Source organism: Saimiri boliviensis, chromosome 2 (assembly GCF_048565385.1).
Source record: "Saimiri boliviensis isolate mSaiBol1 chromosome 2, mSaiBol1.pri, whole genome shotgun sequence".
NCBI classification, from domain to species: domain Eukaryota; kingdom Metazoa; phylum Chordata; class Mammalia; order Primates; family Cebidae; genus Saimiri; species Saimiri boliviensis.
Window position 1 is genome coordinate 186,621,210 of NC_133450.1, and position 13,952 is coordinate 186,635,161.

At 44.8% G+C, this 13,952-nt stretch overlaps 1 protein-coding gene across 8 annotated transcripts in view; it reads right to left on the bottom strand.

Annotated features, from left to right (window-relative positions):
* The window catches only part of FAM219A (family with sequence similarity 219 member A), a 60,978-nt gene that overhangs the window by 45,919 nt on the left and 1,107 nt on the right, over positions 1 to 13,952 (bottom strand). The gene's annotated exons all lie outside the window — the stretch shown is intronic.

The following is a 13,952-nucleotide window of genomic DNA, read 5'->3' on the forward strand; positions in this document are numbered from 1 at the left end:
GAGCTCTTCATCAGCAGAGCTAAGTTTTTTCCTTATTAAATATTAAAGCTTACAACTCCATTAATAGTATCTCCAGCCCCACAACAAAGCTGATGGCACAGATATCAGCTCTTCTACCTATGGGAGAGGGGCTAGATTGGCCCTCTTATGTTCTCCTATGTCCCTCACCTCTGAAAACTTACTTAATACTGCAAAGGGAAAAGATGAGAAAAGCCCAATTTGCAAGGAACTCAGATTGCTAAATCAGCTGGGTACCCCTGCCCACTGGGGAGCAAGGAGTAAGTCACTCCTTCCTTATAAGAACAAAATTCTTCTTATCCTGTGGTCTGAGCTCAAACATTACTTCCTCACAGAAGCCTTACCTGACATCCACAATCTAATGTAAGAGAATAATTTATTATTCTCTCTTTTCCTACTACACTTCTTGTCTTTTCTATCACTTGTCACATTTGGTAATTGTAATTTTGTTTGTGTACTTTGTTCAGTATCTATCTCTCCCACTGGATTGCCAGCTTATGAAGGTGGGTAACATGTTTGCTTTATTCATCATTTTACTTCCTGTGTCTGGCTCAGTGTCTTGCATATAGCAGCTGTTCAAAAGATGTTAATTGAGGCCGGGCGCGGTGGCTCAAGCCTGTAATCCCAGCACTTTGGGAGGCTGAGGTGGGTGGATCACCAGGTCAAGAGATCGAGACCATCCTGGTCAACATGGTGAAACCCCAACTCTACTAAAAATACAAAACATTAGCTGGGCATGGTGGCGCGTGCCTGTAATCCCAGCTACTCAGGAGGCTGAGGCAGGAGAATTGCCTGAACCCAGGAGGCGGAGGTTGCGGTGAGCCGAGATCGCGCCATTGCACTCCAGCCTGGGTAACAAGAGCGAAACTCCCTCTCAAAAAAAAAAAAAAAAAGATGTTAATTGAATCATGAATGACTGCCCCATCCATGTATTCCCCTGAGTCTCCCTCAATTCCCCAACACGTACCTTCCACTCTACTCACTAATTCCCACCTACTCATCCCTGTCTAGGTCTTTACTGTTCCCCTCCTTAGGATAGCCTCCCAACCTCCTCTCCACTCTTATTCATCTTTAAAGGAGCCAGCTGTATTCTTCTGTAGTTCTGTTTCACAAGAGCAAGTATCTTCTTCACCAGTCTGTAAGCTCTAGAGGCAGAAGCTATCTGCTGAGAGTATCAAAGGGGAGTTGGAGTGACAAGACTTGTAGCACATTAAACTGGACACCCTAAACCAGAATATCATTTATATCAAGTTATCTGCTAGAGGTTATAGAGGCTTTGTGATTGGTTGAGAGCTCACTAAAATATTCAGGGAAGGCTCCCTGGAGAATGGAAGTCTATATTGATCTCTGAAGAGTATGTAAGAGTGAAAGAGGCAGAGGAGAATTCTTAAGAGGAGAGGAAGCCTCAAGGTGCCAATAGATGAAAGAAGGTAAAGGACATGGCTAGACTTACTAGAAAGAAAGCTGGCTTGAATGGTGGAAAGTATGGCCAGCTTTGAGGGGTAGTGTAGATCTTCAAAAGCCAGTGGAGAAGTTCAAGCTTGATACAGAAGAGCTTAATTGGGTTCCAAGTTGCAAAGGAGGGTCTAATCTAGGCCATGTCAACCTGCAGTTGGTTAATGGTTAAGACTGTTTACCTTTCTGGGAGACTGCTTGCAGATCTATAAGTAGGCAAAATGATTTTCCTAATCTACTTAATGAGATGGTTCAGGTGCTTTAAAAGCATCTTTTCATCTACCCTAAAATGGAATTAAAGATAATCTGGGAACGGTGGCTCATGTCTGCAATCCCAACACTTTGGGAGGCCGAGGCAGGCAGATTACTTGAGGTCAAGAGTTAAAGACCAGCCTAGCTGACATGGTGAAACCCTGTCTCTACTAAAACTATAAAAATTAGCTGGGTGTGGTGGTGTGCGCCTATAGTCCCAGCTACTTGGGAGGCTGAGGCAGGGAAATTGCTTGAACCCCAGGAGGCAGAGGCTGCAGTGAGCTGAGATTGCACCACTGCACTCCAGCCTGGGCAACAGAGCGAGACTCTGTCTCAAAAAAAAAAAAAAAAAAAAAAAAAAAAGGAATTAAAGATAGGAATAAGACACTACCCATAAACTCTATACAATGACAAGGTATTAGGGCCACAGGACAGGTAAATAGAGAGTTCACATCTCACTGAAGGAAAGAAAGGGATGCACAAAGAAGATGGTGTTTTTGTGACAGACCTTGATATATAGGAAAGATTAGCAAACACCTATTCACAGAAAACTAGAAAAGCACTGCTTGTGCTAAGTTCCTCAGTGGATTTTTGGACTGTTTATAGCATACACACATAACACAGCCATGTTTACTGGTAGGATATTATTCCTAGCTCCTACTTTGGAAAGAGTAGGGCATTTGCACAGAGCAATGTGTCTTCCTGGTGCCCTGGCCTCTGGCCCAGTTTAAGACTGCTACCATATAGAATGTGAGGTAAGAACACGTTCACACTCCCACCATGGCTCTGGTTCCTCCCTGTGAAGCTACAATGAAGTCTATCCTCCTTTTCTTTCCTAATCCCAGTCCTTTAGGTATTTGAAAACCTTAAAATGTTTCTCTGAGACCACTTATTCACAGGCCAAACAGCCCAGTTCTTCCAACTATTCTCACATGACATAGTTTTGACTCCTTTCATTATTCTAGTCACCCAATCTCTTGAATGATGATATCAGTATAGAATGCAGGACTTCAAATGGTGCTGACCAGTGCAGAATAAGGCAGAGTGGGATGATTACCTTCTAGGAACTGAATTCCATGCTTCTATTAATGTAGCCCAACAGCACACTAGCTTTGTTATATAGTGGACTTGTATTAAGCTTTCTGTCCACTCAAGGACTAGCTCTCTTTAAAGGTCCCTTCCTTCTCCAATCACACAGCCTCTCTAGATTCCTATTGAAATTCTGTCTTGCTGAATTTAGCCAGCTACCTTTCTAAGAGTCACATTACATATGCGTGGTATAGTTTCTAATAAATGTGGAACCACGAAAAAAGTCCACTATCCTCAGTGGACTTTTACCTGTATTGGCAGTAAACTTAGCTCAAGATGTGAGTCCAAGTTCTTGCCTTGATTTTACACTGCTAAGGCAAAGAGCTACCCTGTTTCAGATATGTCCTGAGTTCAATATAACAATAGGTATGGCTATTAAATATGATAATAAAAGTTCCACTGACAATAATAGAAGTACAATATCAATATTATAGGTAGTGGCAGTCCCACAATAATCTGTGCTATGCAGATCACATGGAGAGCTCTGTGTTCAGTTTCAGGGGTGGGAAACATAAAAGTAGCCACTAAACCAGCTAGGATACCTGCAGATCTGGAAGCCAATGTCCTGGGAAATGGTAAAAGTGAAAAACAGGCCTATGTAGCCTCGGTAAACAAAAGAATGCTAAGGCTATATAACCTCTAATAGGGCCTTACCTCACTAGTAAATTCTGGCTTATGGGTCTCTTCTTGTAACCTATTCCTTCTTGCACCTTTGGTCAAGGGCTTATAATTTCATATTAAGTGTGGTCAACCACTCATATGAAATTCATGAGATCTTTTCCTGAATCTGCTTTTTCCCTCTCTTACCTGCTCAGCAGAGTCAAGGTTACTCCCTCTCACCTGGCCTATTTATTTCAAAAGCATTTAAACTTTATATTAATTCAATATTTCAGAAACCAGTGCTGAAAACCAAGTAGAAAAAACAGTTTCTTCATTCTTCTTCTTCTTTTTTTTTTTTTTGACAGGGTCTTGCTTTGTTGTCCAGTCTAGAGTGTAATGGTACAATCATAGCTCATTGCAACCTTGTACTCTTGGGCTCAAGCCATCCTCCCACCTCAGCCTCCCCAATGGCTAGAACTACAGGCATGCATCACCATGCCTGGCTATTTTTAAGTTTTTTGTAGAGACAGGGTCTCACTATGTTGCTAAGGCTGGTCTTGAATTCATTGCCTTAAGCAATCCTCCCACCTTAGCCTCTCTAAGCACTGGGATTACAGGCATTAGCTACTGCACCTGGCCCTTTATTCATTTCTTAAGGAGCCATATCTTAAGACTTCAGCCCCTCAGTAAAACAAATTGCTTGGCTGGCTAATATCCCCAAGAATTCCCCTTTCCTGTGTTCTTTGTCCAGGATAACTATGATTCAGGGCTGCTGGGATGGCAAGTAGAATACTAGAACTACTGTTCCACCTTCTGAAGACCACAGCAGACATGGAAAATCAACCAAACCATGTCACTTTTTCATCTGGAACCAGGACTCTGCCTTAGAATCCATCTACTGCTCCAGGCAGTAACTACTGATCAAGTGGCATTGGTATGGCCGGGCGCGGTGGCTCAAGCCTGTAATCCCAGCACTTTGGGAGGCCGAGGCGGGTGGATCACGAGGTCGAGAGATCGAGACCATCCTGGTCAACATGGTGAAACCCCGTCTCTACTAAAAATACAAAAAAAAAAAAAAAAAAAAAACTAGCTGGGCATGGTGGCGCGTGCCTGTAATCCCAGCTACTTAGGAGGCTGAGGCAGGAGAATTGCCTGAGCCCAGGAGGCGGAGGTTGTGGTGAGCCGAGATCGCGCCATTGCACTCCAGCCTGGGCAACGAGGGTGAAACTCCGTCTCAAAAAAAATAAAAAAAAATAAAGTGGCATTGGTATGAAGGGTAATGCCTATTTATCGTCCATGCTTTATGTAGCCTGTGGAATAGGAGGGGTCAAGAGATCGAGACCATCCTGGTCAACATGGTAAAACCCAGTCTCTACTTAAAAAAATACAAAAAATTAGCTGGGCATGGTGGCACGTTCCTGTAGTCCCAGCTACTCAGGAGGCTGAGGCAAGAGAATTGCCTGAACCCAGGAGGCGGAGGTTGCAGTGAGCTAGATCGCGCCATTGCACTCCAGCCTGGGTAACAAGAGCAAAACTCTGTCTCAAAAAAAAAAAAAAAAAAAAAAAAAATCCCAATTGAGACAGGATTCTTCCTGATAAAAGATTTGCATTATCTTTATCTTCTCTACTACTTGGCAGAACATAAAAGCACAAAGCACAGCCCAAGATAAAAATAAGAAATAGAACTAAGCCATGAGGACACAAAGGCATAAGAATGATATAATGGACTTTGGGGACTCATGGGGGAAGGATGGGAGGTGGGTGAGGGATAAAAGACTACACACTGGATACATTGTACATTGCTTGGGTAACAGGTGCACCAAAATCTCAGAAATTACCACCAAAGAAATTATCTATGTAACAAAAAACCACCTGTTCCCCAAAAACTATTGGGGAAAAAAAAAAAAAAAAGAACTCAGCCACGGGATAGCCACACCAGGTTTAAAAGAAAAGTATTCACCTGTAATTCCAGCACTTTGGGAGGTGGAGGTGGACAGATCATGAGGTTAAGAGATTGAGACCATCCTGGCCAACATGGTGAAACTCCATCTCTACTAAAAATACAAAAAAATTGGCTGGGTTTGGTGGTGCATGCCCGTAATCCCAGCTACTCAGTAGGCTGAGGAGAATTGCTTGAAACCAGAAAATGGAAGTTGCAGTGAGCCAGTGAGCCAGATCCCGCCATTGTACTCCAGCCTGGTGACAGAGCTAGACTCCGTCTCAAAAAAAAAAAAAAAAAAAAAAAAAGTTAAGTACTCGCTGGGCACAGTGGCTCACACCTGTAATTCCAGCACTTTGGGAGGATGTGGCAGGGGGATCTCTTGAGCCCAGGAGTTTGAGACCAGCCTGGGCAACATGGCGAAACCCCATCTCTACCAAAAAATACAAAAATTAGCTGGGGATGGTAGCACACACCTGTAGTCTCAGCTATTTGGGAGGCTGAGGTGAAAGGATCACTGAGCTTGAGGAGGTCAAGGCTGCAGGAGACAGAGTGAGATTGTGTCTCAAAACAAAAAAAAAGTAAAGTACTAAATGGCTAAAATATACAATATGTAAATTATATCTCAATAAAGCTGTCCAAAAAAAAAAAAATAAGCATCACACTAGCATTTGGTAGAGGGACATAAGGGAAATAAAACTCCCTTAGAAATATTATGAGAAAAGGCACTTGGTATTTGCCTCTGCACCCTAACCAAAGTTCACCAAGAGCTTCCTACTGATAGCAGCAAGTTCAGACCCTGAAAAATCAGCAACTTCCCATTAGACACTAGCATAGGGCAAAATGGTGTGGGTTATAAAAGACGCTCAAGGCCGAGCGCGGTGGCTCAAGCCTGTAATCCCAGCACTTTGGGAGGCCGAGACGGGTGGATCACGAGGTCGAGAGATCGAGACCATCCTGGTCAACATGGTGAAACCCCGTCTCTACTAAAAATACAAAAAATTAGCTGGGCATGGTGGCTCATGCCTGTAATCCCAGCTACTCAGGACGCTGAGGCAGGAGAATTGCCTGAACCCAGGAGGCGGAGGTTGCGGTGAGCTGAGATCGTGCCATTGCAAGATACTAATTTTTAAGCTAAAGCTTTCCAAAGAGTATTTTTCTTTTTTTTTAAATATAAATATTTAAGTCTTAATCCTGCTCCTTCTGTATCCAAAGAGTATTTTTCATGAAACACATTGGTTCTATAAGATGTTAACAGGTGTAACCTGAAAAAAGGTTCTATGGTTAGATAAGCTTGAGAAACATCGAGTTAAAGTTGAAAAGATTCCTTTACTGCAGGACATCTCAGAGCCTTTAAAATGTCAGTGGGCATTGTGATGAGATGGAGCATATAGTCTTTCCCAAAGAAATTTTTTATGGAGGCTTTTTCCCCTCATGAAGCACCCCGAAGGATCAATATTCCTAATACTATAGGAAATGCTGGTCTAAACCATGGGTGGCCAAGGGCTTCACCAATTCCTTCATAAGGATAAAATGGGAAATTAATATGGAAACTAGGCTGGGTGCAGTGGCTTACACCTGTAATCTCAGCACTTTGGGAGGCCAAAGTGAATAGATCACCTGAGCTAAGGAGTTTGAGACCAGTCTGGGCAACATGGTGAAACTTGTCTCTACAAAAAATTAGCTGGGCATGGTGGCACATGCATGTAGTCCCAGTTACTCAGGAGGCTTAGGTAGGAGGATCACCTAAGCCTGGGAGGCAGAGGTTGCAGCGTGCCAAGATCAAGCTACTGCACTCAAGGCTGGGTGACAGAGATCCTCTCTCAAAAAAAAAAAAAAAAAAAGAGGCGGGTACTATAATTGTTGTTGTAGTGGGCAAGCATAGAAAGTCAACACCAAGACAAAAGTATGCCAAATTGCAGGGTCTTTATTGCTGGCAGCCACAGAGGACTTGTGTCTCTCCAACCCGTGGCCCCTAAAGGAGGGTGTCAAGACCTTTTATACCTGTAAAACCACATTGGGGGTGAGGGTGAGGGTGAGGGGTGGGGGTGGGGGTGGGGGTGACAGGCTTCAGACATTCTGAGGGCTAGTGGATTCTGTAAATCACCTCCTGGGTGGAGATGAGGGTGAGAGACATTCTGAGGGCTAGGGGACTTTTGACATTCCAATTGTTACTTAAGTGGTTCACAAAAGTCAAGATTAGTTTATACATTGTCTGGGTAGGGTGGAAATTACAGACCTTAATTACTTATTACAAGGCACAGGGGCCAAGATGGCATGGGTTTGGACTGCTTGCCTGTCACATTAGGGGTTACAGAGAGCAGTTTCAACAGAAAGCTGAGGTATGGTTGAGGTATGCAGTTTTATGGGACTTTTACCATGTCACATAATGTATAGCTTGTACATAATTATGTTCAACTACATAGAGAAATATATATGGTTCTCACTCCACAGTTTGCATGCAGTTAATTCAATAAATCTTAAAATGTTCCTTCAGGTATTGTTCTTGATAGATAGATGGGGTGTACTCTGCGTATAACAGCCAAAAATCTGGTGGCCAAATCAGCAAAAGCAGTCAAGGAGCCACAATCATTGAGCTTGTTTCTACCTGGGTGTGGCCTCTTGTCATATGTTTAGACTTAGGACTTGATTGTCCCCTCTTATTTTCACGCACACTCACATCCCTCATCACCATCACAGAAACTTAAAATTGACCTTCAATAACCACAATCATCTGATCCTCAATTTGCTATCTCTGAATAACAATGATAACAAATACAAGTACAGATTTGCTTGAACTCCCTCCTGGGAATGTAAAGCCTCGCAGGAAACTCCTGCGAGCCTGTGTCCCCCCTCTCTCCCAGGGCAGACCCTATAGGCCTCTTTCCTAGATGACTTCCCTACTCCCTACTCCCTCGCTGCAGCCAGAAGTTCATTTGGCTGCCCCATAGTGAGGCCTGTGGGTCATGTGCCAATTTCTGAACTCCAGAGCAGAGCCAAATTCAGAGCTTTCCCCCTCCTTCCTTCCTTCCTTTCGCCCGCCCAGAAAGCCAGATTCCCACCAGAGCCTCCTTAAGAAACAATGACTTGGGACCCTGCTGAGCCACACCTCTAGCTTCCTGAAACTAGCACCTCTGGTTATCTGCCTTAGCCCAATTCTCTTGCTTTCCCACAGGCTCTGGAGCTCTCCAAACCAGTTCTCCCAGGTCTGTAGGAAGTAACAAAGCAGCTAAGCCCAAGAAGCTAAATTTCCCATGTTCCCTTTCCAGACACAAGCCTCCACCTACCTTTTTAAGGAGGGGAGAGGGTCCCTGAGACTAATCAGGTTTGAGTGAAGAAGCCTGTTTTCCATTTCTGCTCACTCTGGGCTATAGGCAGTCAAGGGCAGCAGGCAGATGGGGATTGGAATGACTCAGCCTGAACCCCAGCTACCACAGAAGCACCTGCCTACAGAGGCCACATTTGGGACCTCTGAGAAGCCAAGTAATTCCTGAGTGATCTCACCCCAGAAGTCAGCTCCTTTGGCACACCTTGCCTGGAAGAAGCAGCTTGGGCTCTGCTTCTACCCAACTGCAGCTTGGGCTGGTCTCCGAAAAGGATGTGTCCTTTTCCATTTTGACTCTTGCAGGTGATGCAGTAATACAAATATCCATTCCAGAAGGAATCAGTGAAAGAGCCCAGCTCAATCAGTCAGAAAAAAAAAAAAAGAAAAAACCCTCATAGATTTGACTAGAATGATGTTTGTAAAAGGCAAGGCCAGACACTGCAACATAAAGCACTCAGACAACAAAGGATTTTATTTTTTCTTCATCCAAGTGCCACTGGAAAGAAAATAACAAAACACACTATGGCTCCTTGTTGCCACCACCAATTCTCTTGCATTCATCAAAGCAGATTGTAGGGAAGTATTCACTGGCAGGTGAGCGTATTTCTTAGCAGCCCTTTTGAGGTGGAGTGGGGGACCAGTGCCAGTCTGACCTTTGATTTTCTAGGACTTCTAAGTTCCTCATAACCCCAAGAATGTGGCTTCAGCATTAGAGCAAAGGAAAACAGCAGCCTTCTCTGATATAAGAAATCTCTGAGACCAAAAGGTAATGAGCTCCTGAGTTTCCTGAGGTGGTAACGATCTCTTCCTTCATCCAGGTATCCACGACACAAACCTGAGAGTCATCCTTAACTCTCTACCTCTCCACTCTACCTCCCAACAGATAGCATATCCTGCCTAATCCACTGTATTAGTATCTGTGTATCTGTCCCCTTGTGTTTCTCTGCTTCTGCAGGCCTTCATCATCTAGCAACCTCTGATCTCATCTTCTCCAATCTCTCATCCACCACTGGAGTAATAACCTAAACTCAAGTTTGATCATGTTATTCCCTTAATTCATTCCAAATGCACTCTTTTGTTTCTTCTTCTATGCCCTTTCTTGGCTTAGCCTCATTTTGTCAGTCTGCCAAGCTTCTAGTACTCTTCCTAGGGCCGGTCCAGCAATGTCTCCTATCTGAGGCCTTCCCTGACCATTTGATGAGAGCCCTTCCTGCTTTCTTTTGGTGCTCCTCTGCTTGGTTCTTCTCTTGCAGTACTCACTCTTCTGTAGTGCCTCAATCTGAGTTCTAGACTGTGCATCTCCCTGGAGCAAAATTCTGTTATTGAGCCCAGAACAACATCTAGCAGAGACTAGATTCTTACTTGGTGTTTGTTTGATGAGGAGATGAGTACTAAGGAGCTTCAGGCTTGAACAAACCTGATCCTCAGTTTGTAATATAGGACAGGAAAGAAGGGTGCCTCTCCACAGGAGCCTGAGAAATACTGCAGGGTCATGAGCCACACGGACCCACTAGGAGAATCCACCCTTAAATTGAAAAGTCATCTGACTACAGGAGGCAACTTAAGGTGTCCAGAACATAGAATTTTTCACAGTGGCTACTTACTATCTTTATAATGTTCTCTCTGCCACTTTCAGGAGCCGCTATGGTCTACCCATTGTCCCATCCTGACCATCCCCATCCAGCCCTGAGTGTCAGGAAGCAGTAGGAGTCTGAAACTCCTTCCCAAGCTCATGTAGTCAAGGGGTTAGAACTTCAGCATTCCTCATCCTCTCCCAAAGGAGGTTGTCACTCTTTCTCATGACACTCCATTGATCTCTACTCTTTTTGACATACATCTAAAAACCTTCCTGTAGCCACCTGAGCCCATCCTTCTCTTGGCTACCCACAGGAAAGATCTTACTGTCTCTGTATCCTTAAAGTACTTGATCTGAGTAGATGCCCGTGAACCAAACAAATGAGTTGACAGATAACCTAGTTTCAGTGAGGCTAGAGTAATATGTCTTTCAACTGTTCAGAGACCTGTCTGGTGCCATTTCCCATTCTTTAAGTCTCTTTGGTACCTTAGAACACAGGAGGCAGGGTATTGCCTGACACAATTAAGTGCTTAAAAGCTCCATTTGTTCTTCTTACAACAAATCTCTTCCTCTCCAATTGCAGCTGAAGAGAAGACAGACTGTGCGGCTGCACCAACAAGCTGAGCAGACAGACAATAGGTCCAGAGACCTATCCATTTTGCTCATACAAACAATATACCAAACTCAATCCAACTGATCAACAGAGAGCCTTGGGCTGCTAGGAGCTTCTCTAGATCAGTGAGGTGTATAGCTCAAACACCGAGCTGACACACAACTGTGCCTATCCCTCACAGTTTCTTTGGGAGAATCTATGCTCAGAAACACTCAGGATCGTCTGAGAGATAGATATAGAAGGAATGGAGTCCAATGGATAGGTCTCTAAGAGGAGCTCTCACTCCTTTTACAAGGAGACAGGAAGAGACTCTGGGGACTTCTCAGGGATAGATTCAGGCCTGGTTCAGCTGCTGAGTTGCAACAAGGCCAATTAAATAATTGGTGTGATGGGGAAAGGAGGGAAGCCACTCCTTTCAGGCAAACTCCCACTAGAGACAGGAGGCTCCATGCAGCTGTGACAACAGCAGCAGCAATAACAGGGCAGGGATCTCCTCCTCTTCCACCCACTAGCTGAGATCTAATGCTTAAATTAGCACCTTGGAAACACCCAGATCTGCTAGCTGCCTTCTCTACCAGCTCTGCCACTCCTCCAGGACTTCTTTTCAAGCTTCAGTTTCTCTTTTAAGTAAATAATTTAAAAAATAGCCGGGCGCGGTGGCTCAAGCCTGTAATCCCAGCACTTTGGGAGGCCGAGGCGGGTGGATCACAAGGTCGAGAGATCGAGACCAACCTGGTCAACATGGTGAAACCCCGTCTCTACTAAAAATACAAAAAAAATTAGCTGGGCATGGTGGCACGTGCCTGTAATCCCAGCTACTCAGGAGGCTGAGGCAGGAGAATTGCCTGAACCCAGGAGGCGGAGGTTGCGGTGAGCCGAGATCGCGCCATTGCACTCCAGCCTGGGTAACAAGAGTGAAACTCTGTCTCAAAAAAAAAAAAAAAAAAAAAAAATTTAAAAATAAAGATGTGCTCCCCCTAGAGTTTATCTTTTCAAGTAGAGAATGGCCTCTGGATTCTTCCCATCACTATGGGCTGGGGAGAGTTATTTGATGATGGTACCCATGTGCCAACCCTCTATCCGTACAGCTTGGTCCAGAAAGGGGCAATGATGCTGACACCAGCATTGCCTGGCTCCCTTGGGACTTAAGGAGGCAGCCCCTACTCTGCCCTCAGGGAGGATCACACTAAGAAAGTAAGCAAAAGAAACAAACTTTGATAAACTGTGGGCTCCAGGAGAGGGCCACATCTGTGTCTGTATTACTAACCACTCTATCCCTAATACCTAGTTTAATATTTGGGACAGAGCAGATACTCAATAATTATTTGATAAATCTATTGCTGAATCAATAATGTCAGGTCTCTGTGATAGTCTTTAGAAGGGGTTAGGATGCAGGGCAATGTCTATGACCCTCAAATGAGGGATGATTATATTGCTATTTCCATAAGGCTCTCACTCAACCTTAATAAAGTATACTCAGGCTGGGTGTGGTGCTAACCTCTGTAATACCAGCACTTTGGGAGGCTGAGGTTGGCGGACCACTTGCAGTCAGGCATTCAAGACTAGCCTGGCCAACATGGTGAAACCCCATCTCTAATAAAAATACAAAAATTAGCCACGCATGGTGGCAGGTGCCTGTAATCCCAGCTACTCGGGAGGCTGAGGTAGGAGAATTGCTTGAATCTGGGAGGTGGAGGTTGCAGTGAGCCAAGATTGTGCCACTTTACTCTGGCCTGGGTGACAGAGACCCCCGTTTCAAAAAAAAAAAAAAAAAAAAAAAAGTATTATCCTGCAGACAAGGCTGACTTTAGCACTTAAAAGGATCTGAAGGCAGTCAGAGCTTTTCTAAGTGCCTCCTTGCCACAGTTACTTCAACTCCAGGGCCACACAGACCGAAAGCAGCTCAAGAGTCCTCTACTCAGCCAAACCACTATTCAGAATTTTAGGCAGTAACAGAAGCACCAAGGACAACTGAGAGAGCCTGGTGGCTCTATTTCTTCTCTCCTTTCCTTGAACATCTATTTCCTCCCTTCTTGGGAATCCCAGATGGGAAATAAGAACAAACTCATTGCTTCCTTCTCCTGATACACTTGAACCACCCTTCCTTCATCCACCCTTTCTTTTGATTCTTGATTAGATGCTTACAACTGGAAGGGTAATCTAGTATGACAAGCTAGGTTACCTAGAAAGAGAACTCCGAAAGGGAAATTCTCTTCAGCCAGCCCAAAGTCATTCTTTAAGTTCAGGGCATGGATTTCTTTCCAGGATTTTCTGGCTCCCAAATAATCCAATGATGGCATTAGGCTAGGAAAAAGTCCTGCAACTCCTCTCTCCAGTTTAATATTGTATGCTTCTGTAAAACTTCTTTGTTTTGGCTCTTAGAACTGTATAAGTAGTCACAAAAGGGGAGAAAAATACGCTTGTCTCCGGGGGGAAAAATATGCTTGTCTCCTGCTAAGTGGCCACTAATGATTCTCTCTACCATCCTCCAAAAGGTGTGACATAGAGGTGGTGATGGGTTCCTGCCAAGGCCCATCTTGGCTGCCATAATAGGTAGGTTACTCGACCAGGAAGCTACAAAGCACATCTGTCAGCCAGCGGGTTGTAGGCCCAAGGTAGACCTGTTTCTGGCAACTCTCCCTAACACAGAAGCAGAAGACTTAGGGAGCCTAGAGCTTTAGAACTTGGCGAGCTCAGCTCTGCTCCAGCCAGCACAACTCAGAGAAATAGGTCATCCACACTTTTGGGTTCCTACCCCACCTTGCCTCCTTCCAATTCCAGCTCAGGCTCCAAGCGGATAAAGCAAACACAGCCCCTAGACATTCCCTCTCTACCCTACTCACTATACGGGCTGGCTAGGCCTCCACGTCTCCCACCCGGTTGCCAGGCAGACAAGAGAGGTCAGGTAGCCCTCAGGAGACCAGCAAGCATGGTCTCCCTTAGGCCTAGCCTCCGTGCACCCGAGTTGCCCTCCCCCTTCCATTCCCTCCGTGCCGGCAGCGATGACATCATTCCTCCCTGACTCCGGGACCGCGGACAGGCGGCAGGATCCGCGCCCAGCAAGGACTTCAGGCACGTAGGCCTA